Source organism: Spinacia oleracea, chromosome 1 (genome assembly GCF_020520425.1).
Source record: "Spinacia oleracea cultivar Varoflay chromosome 1, BTI_SOV_V1, whole genome shotgun sequence".
In the NCBI taxonomy this organism is placed as follows: domain Eukaryota; kingdom Viridiplantae; phylum Streptophyta; class Magnoliopsida; order Caryophyllales; family Amaranthaceae; genus Spinacia; species Spinacia oleracea.
The window spans coordinates 115843487-115850243 of NC_079487.1; positions in this window are offsets into that span (position 1 = coordinate 115843487).

Genomic DNA, 6757 nt, shown 5'->3' on the forward strand with positions numbered 1-6757 from the left:
ACATTTCTTAGTCACAGGACTGGTCCTGACAGTCTATCTTGAATATATTGTCAAATTGCAGGGACTCATCATTTAATACTAAACCAGGATTAAATGGAATATGAAAACACATTTCATATATGATAAATGTTCAACCCCAATGTTTTATAACCATGGGCCTCAAACCCATCTTCTAAAACAATTCATGGAATTCAAAGCTATGCTTGATTTCCAGTGCTACAACGTGAGTGTTGCTTCTCACTTGTTTCATAGGTTTAGTTATCATGCTTTGCCAATCTTAATATCCTTTCATCGAATGTTCTTCGAGATATGATGATAAGATCTTTTGAGTGTGTTTATTTTGTGATCTATTCCTTCTAGCTACAAGAGTAGTTCTACGCATCTTGCAATGAAGAACCATCAAGTCAGAAGACATATGATCTACCCAAGTTCAGTGAAGAAACTCTTTAACACAAACAAACAACCCTGTTTTATTGCTTCTTAGGCAATAAGTACTTTTACTTCAACTGTTTAGGTTGCTAGTGATGCTTTGTTTGGATTTACCTATCCAGGCAGTTCATAGATATGTGGAAGATTCTCCAACTATATCTTAGAACATAGAAATTATTATTTTAATTTCCCACGCAACAACTCATGGTCTCCAACCCATGTTGCCATTTTCAAAACACGATGCTCTATAGCTCGTCCTTATCAATGGTTAACTCCAAAGGGTCTTGCTTGATCCTTTGCCAGTGTTTATGTGTGTAGCATCAATATTTAGCATATCTTTATTTCCTTGAATCAAGAACTATTCCTATGTACCTTTTCAAGTACCATAAGTATTCTTGATCTCAATCTAGTTGATCTTTACTTAGATCAATAGAGATTGGTATATGTTCGTCATGCCTAAAGTCATACGATACGTTTTTGGCGATCCTCATATTATATCATACATGATAAATTCTTTTGCAGAATATTTCCCAATTGAATTCTATTCATGTAACTTTAGCTTATCTAGTTTCAGTAGATACTAAATTCAGCTAAATTCTTTGACATATAATATAGGTTAAGAATCTCATTTAGACTCTTTGATGTTTAACTTAGTAAATGCTTATACATAGTTCAAACATCCTTTACTTAGATTTATTCACATGGGTCGAATATCTCCAATGGAGACTTTCGTGTTTGATTTAGTAAATGCCATTACTTAATCCAAAACAATATCATAAGATCTTTGTAAATAGATCTTAATACCCAGTATGTACTAAGTTTCGCCATGGTCCATCATTGATGAATAATTTCAAATCTAAGTCATTAGCATTTGAATGTTATATTACAATAGAGAGATATGTGTGTGATACACATAGGACCAATTAAGTTTTAAGTACTCCCACTAAACTTCTTATATATCTATAAGAATTATGTACATTTTATGAAACTAAAATACTTATTAGCTTCACTAAAATACATTTCTAATTCCCAATTGCTTGCTTAAATCTGTACTTAGATTTTATAAACTAGCTTTTCTTTTCAAGCATTTATTTGGATCCACAAATCCTATGACATACCATGTACATAGTTTCTTCCAACATTTGATTGAGGAATATGTTTTGTTATCCAATTGCCATATGTACCAATATGCAATCATTGCTTGAATTATAGACTTAAGCATTACGATTTTGCATGAGGTTTCAACACAATCCATGCCATGAATTTGCTTGTAACCTTTAGCAACTAATCTAGCTTTGTGTGTGAACACAATTTCATGTTTGATGGTTTTTATCCTTAAAACAAACTTGCAACCAATAGGTGTGAACATATTCTTGCAAATCAACAAAATTTCAATTTTGTCATCAAAACATTGAGTATGTTTTATGGCCTCTAACCATTTAAAACATTTGAGTCTATATATGGCCTCTAACCATTTTAGGGAATCTAGGTTTCGTCATAGCTTTCTTACAAGTCACAAACTCATTAATCTACATGATAATAGTTTGACTGCAAGTTGTAGGTTTCTTCACTATCTAATGGAAGAATTGCATAGTTTCAGTGACCTGAACTCCATGTTTCTTCACTATCTAATAGAAGAATCTCATAGTTCCAGTGACTTGAACTCTATGCCTACTAGGGTATAGAACATCAAACAATAGAATATCAATAGCCACTTGAAAGTCCTTTGAATATTCTGTTCTCCTTGAAGCACTTGTAAAGTTTTCTAAGAGATGTCTATTCTTTAAAGCCACTTCTAAAGTCCTTAAAGAATAAGTTCGGATTTTCTGAAGCACTTCGAAAAGCCTCCGGAATGTCCGTTTATGTTTGTTGTTCGCCTCGAAGACTTTCGAGGTCTATTTTCTCCCACTTGTCATTTTGGAAACGAATCTCCAAAAGGACATTATTTCGAGCAAACAAACATTATGTTCTCAAAAATTCGTGGTAGAAACAATACCCTTGTGTTTCATTTGAATAAATCACAATGAAACATATATCTATACTTGGGCCTTAGTTTGTTGAATAACAAACAGTAAGCTCCCACTGAGTTTAGGAACTCTTTAGATATATTATGAAAAGATATTCTGAAATTACTTTTCAATAGCTTTGACGAATTTGGTTTAGTTTGGTGGTAGTTGAGCATTTTGTTTTAGAAATTATAGGAAAAGTCTTTATGATTCATCATTGATCGAATCAAGTACTAATTGACTTCGATCATTCCAACGTAGATATGCCATATCTTATGGACCTAGATTGTGAAATTATAACACACAATCATTGATGATCATATTTGGTCTCAAGTAATCATCAACATGATCTAACCTAGATCTTTATGATTTCTTGCCAAGTGGATTTTATACTTCTGAATCTTTGAACTAGCCAAACAGATTCAAACTTATATCAAATTGAGTAAATAAACCTATATTCACTCAAATCTGTGTGAAATAATAAAGTCATAAAATCTTTCTTTAGCTTTGAACTCTATTGTCTAGGCGTTCTAACAATAGTTCATATCTTTTGTTACTTTCAACAAGTAAGACTAGCTGTCTTAAAATGATCTAGAAATCAATCAACTTTCAAAAGTCCATCAAAATAGAGCTTATGAATGTTAACTTGTTGATATGGTCTAAGCAACAATGCCAAAGATTAGTGGAACTCAAATCAAAGGATTGATTTGAACCTAGTAAAGTTCTTTAAAGAGTTGTTTGTTTTAATCAAGCATATTGACTCAACCTGTAATTGACCATTTCATTCAAATAAACAAACAAACATTGTTTTTGTTTTTCTTGAATGTGAGTCTTTCTGTGTTTGAAAACAGAAATTTAGGTATGTTGATTATGGACCAAAATAGCCATTAAGTTCCAGCCTTTGAAAGGACTTAAAACAAACTAGATGACCCTACAACTAATGTAGCATTGCCATGCTTCATTTCCCACTTGTAGGTCATTAGTGTAGCCTAGCTTCCATTGTTTGAGTTTTTACCGAAGTAAGAACCTCAAGCGGTATATGATACCAAGGAAGTTTGATTGCTAGGCCACTTCTCTTTAAACATAAACTTATAGGTAGAAACGGAATCGTAAATTCCTTTGATTTGTTCCTTTGTTTTCCTATTTCTTGTACCCTTTCTTATAGTCTTAAGAATTGAATTCTTTAGTGTTGACTTTTATACTTTGTTAGACATGTCCAATGTTACCCAACAAGGTTCTTACCATTTAATTTATGTTGAATATTAAGTTTCAACTAGATGATCTTACCAGAAGCTTCTAAAGTTCTCTAAGCATCGATCTATTCGAATGTCTAGGGACTAGACTCATTCGAGAATTAAATGGACAAAGATATTAGGTTGTTAACCATTGGTAAAGCTGAGCGTATTAAACTCAATGCTTTATGATCTCAAAACTACAGTGTATTTTGAATTCACAAGCACCAATTGGTTTGCCATTCGACTTTGATGTTCGAAAACAACCATAAAAGTCGCTATAAGAAACGTACATTTTAAATCGCTCATTTTCTCTCATTTCCGTGAATCGTTCTTGGATTCACTACCAATCGAGGAAATTTACTGTTACCTTTCTAAAAGGATTTATTGCAGTGCAAGATATTTAATTATAAACAATAATTAAAACATACATTGAAGCATGCAAAGTCTAAACATTTATCATGAATAATAACTTGAAAATAAAAGCAATCATGCAATTTAAACAAGTCATTAGCATTTTATTCGAATTATGTGTTCCGGCAGGTGTGAATAAAATGATTCCAAGATCCTAAAATCATTGAAGAACTAAGCACAGTTTGTCGACTTAATCCTAAAACATCTTAGGTAAGCAAAAGCCTTTTGCTAATAGTCTAGAAACTATTTTTGGTTGATAGGTACGTCTAAGAACTTATTAGGTAAACCTATCGATTTTGCCACGACATAAAAGGACTCCTTACTTATATCGTTGAGTTTCACCAAAACTAACATGTACTCACAATTATTTGTGTACCTTGCCCCTTTAGGACCAATAAGTAACACCTCGCTGAGCGAAAACTATTACTAGATTGATGTAAAGGATATCCAAGCAAGTGTATATTTTGGCATGGCACCTTTTAACTCAATTTTTTAAGTTTGGAACTTAAGGCTCTTACTATGTTGGTTAGATTTTAAGTGAACTAAAATCCTTAATCATGCAACATAATCAAGCTTTTGATCTCATGCATTTTAAGACATATTTAAAAGCAATAAATAACTTATAACATGCATAAGATAAATGTGATCTAGTATGGCCCGACTTCATCTTGAAGCTTTAACTTCAAAGTCCGTCTTGAAAATCTCCGTGGGAGGCACCATTTTCTTCAAATAGGATAAGCTATAACTAATTACAACTATTTGATGGTTCGCAGACCATATTTGAATTGAAAAATAACTTTGGTACTTTAGACCAATTACATTCAAATTAATGGTACGCAGACCATATTTTCTATCCTATTTGGGCCATACTAGTCACTTCATAACCTGCAAAACAGTACATATACAATATATACCATTCACCCATTCATTATCATGAATGGCCCACATAGCTGGTTAGTAAAACACATTATGCATCACGTAAACATTTGCAGCAATTAATCAAGGGCACCAATAATCTACCAATTATTCAGTCCTTATTAATTCTAATCAAGTTGTTTTAACCTTAAGGATTTGTAGACCTAATCAAGAGTTTATGACTAAAATACGCTCCCACTTAAACCAATAAATTCATATGCTTTACTAATTTTAAACATAAAAATGTATTTCTAGTCTAACCGGAAACATACAAATTTAATTAAAATTTAAAGCTCATATAAATTTATAATTGAATCCAAAAAGTTTAATTTAATTTCAGTCGTATTTAAATTAATTCATGATTTTAATTTTAGTAAAATAATTAGAATAAATAAAATTTATTATAATTACAATATTCAAAATTAAAATCCAAGAAAATAATTTAAATTATTAATTTTAAAATTAATTAAAATTACGTGAACTGGAATTTTCAAATTAAACATTCAAAACGATCTTTAATCGTAACGCAAACACCCTACGCGTTGCACGCCCATGGGCCGCACGCACACAGCCATTGCTGGCCATGTGCGCGCAGCCCATGCGCTCGTCGCATAGCTGCTGCATCCCCATCGCAAGCCTCCGCACGCATTGGTGCTCGCTGCGCGCGCCAGCGCTCATCGCACGCGAGCTATCGCTCGCAGTGCGCGCGCGACATCGCTCGCTGGGCGCGCGACATCGCTCGCTGGGCGCGCGACATCGCTCGCTGGGCGCGCGACATCGCTCGCTGGGCGGGCGACATCGCTCGCTGTGAGCGCGAGCAATGCTGGCTGTGCGCGCGAGTCCTCGCTCGTTGTGCGAGGCAGCGCGCGTTGTGGCGCAGCTCGCTTGCTGCCCACACGCGACTGCCTTGGCTCGCCCTTCGCCCATGCCCATTCGTCCATTGCTCGTGGCACACGACACAAGGCAGGGCTGCTGCCTTGTGCTCGTGCACTACGCCCTTGCTCATTGCATTCGTGCCGCACGGGCGACGAGCTCCCTTGCTCGTCGTCGCATGCCCGCATTATACAACACCCCTTAAGGGTAACACGAAGCGTCCATTGCTTCGTGCGTGCAAGTTTTATGAACGAATCGCATAAAAAATTTAAAATTTATATTTAAAATTAATGACAAATTAATAAATAATATTAATTTCATAATTTTAGGGCGAAAAATCGAAAATTTATTATTCAATTGATTTCCGATTTACATGGATTCAAGTCTAGGTCATAAAAATTTAAAATTTATCATAAATTTACAATTTTTATGGTGGTTTTTAATCATAGGTTTCTAATTAAATTATAATTAATTATGAAAATCAAATTAATTCTAAATTATTCTAATTTTCAACAAATTAATCATAATTACAAATTAGATTGCATAATTAACAAGGCTAGGCATTCAAACTTGTTAAACATATACAGTAGGTCAATCAAAAATTCAGGATTTATCAACAAGAATCGCAAATATTTAATTTAACATCTTAAATTTACGAAATTTTGCATTCGAAAAACTAAAACCTTCGAAAAGTCATAGTTAGGCTTCGAATTTGAGAATTCTGGGTTCGGCAGAAAATTACTATTTTTGTCAAAATTTTAGAATGCCTTTTACATGCGGAATTGACACAAAAATCACTCGATTTGGATGAGTAACGAAGAAACTGCCGAAAAACTGCGTAAATAATTAAATAAACGCAATTCGCAATTAATTAACAATTACGAAAAT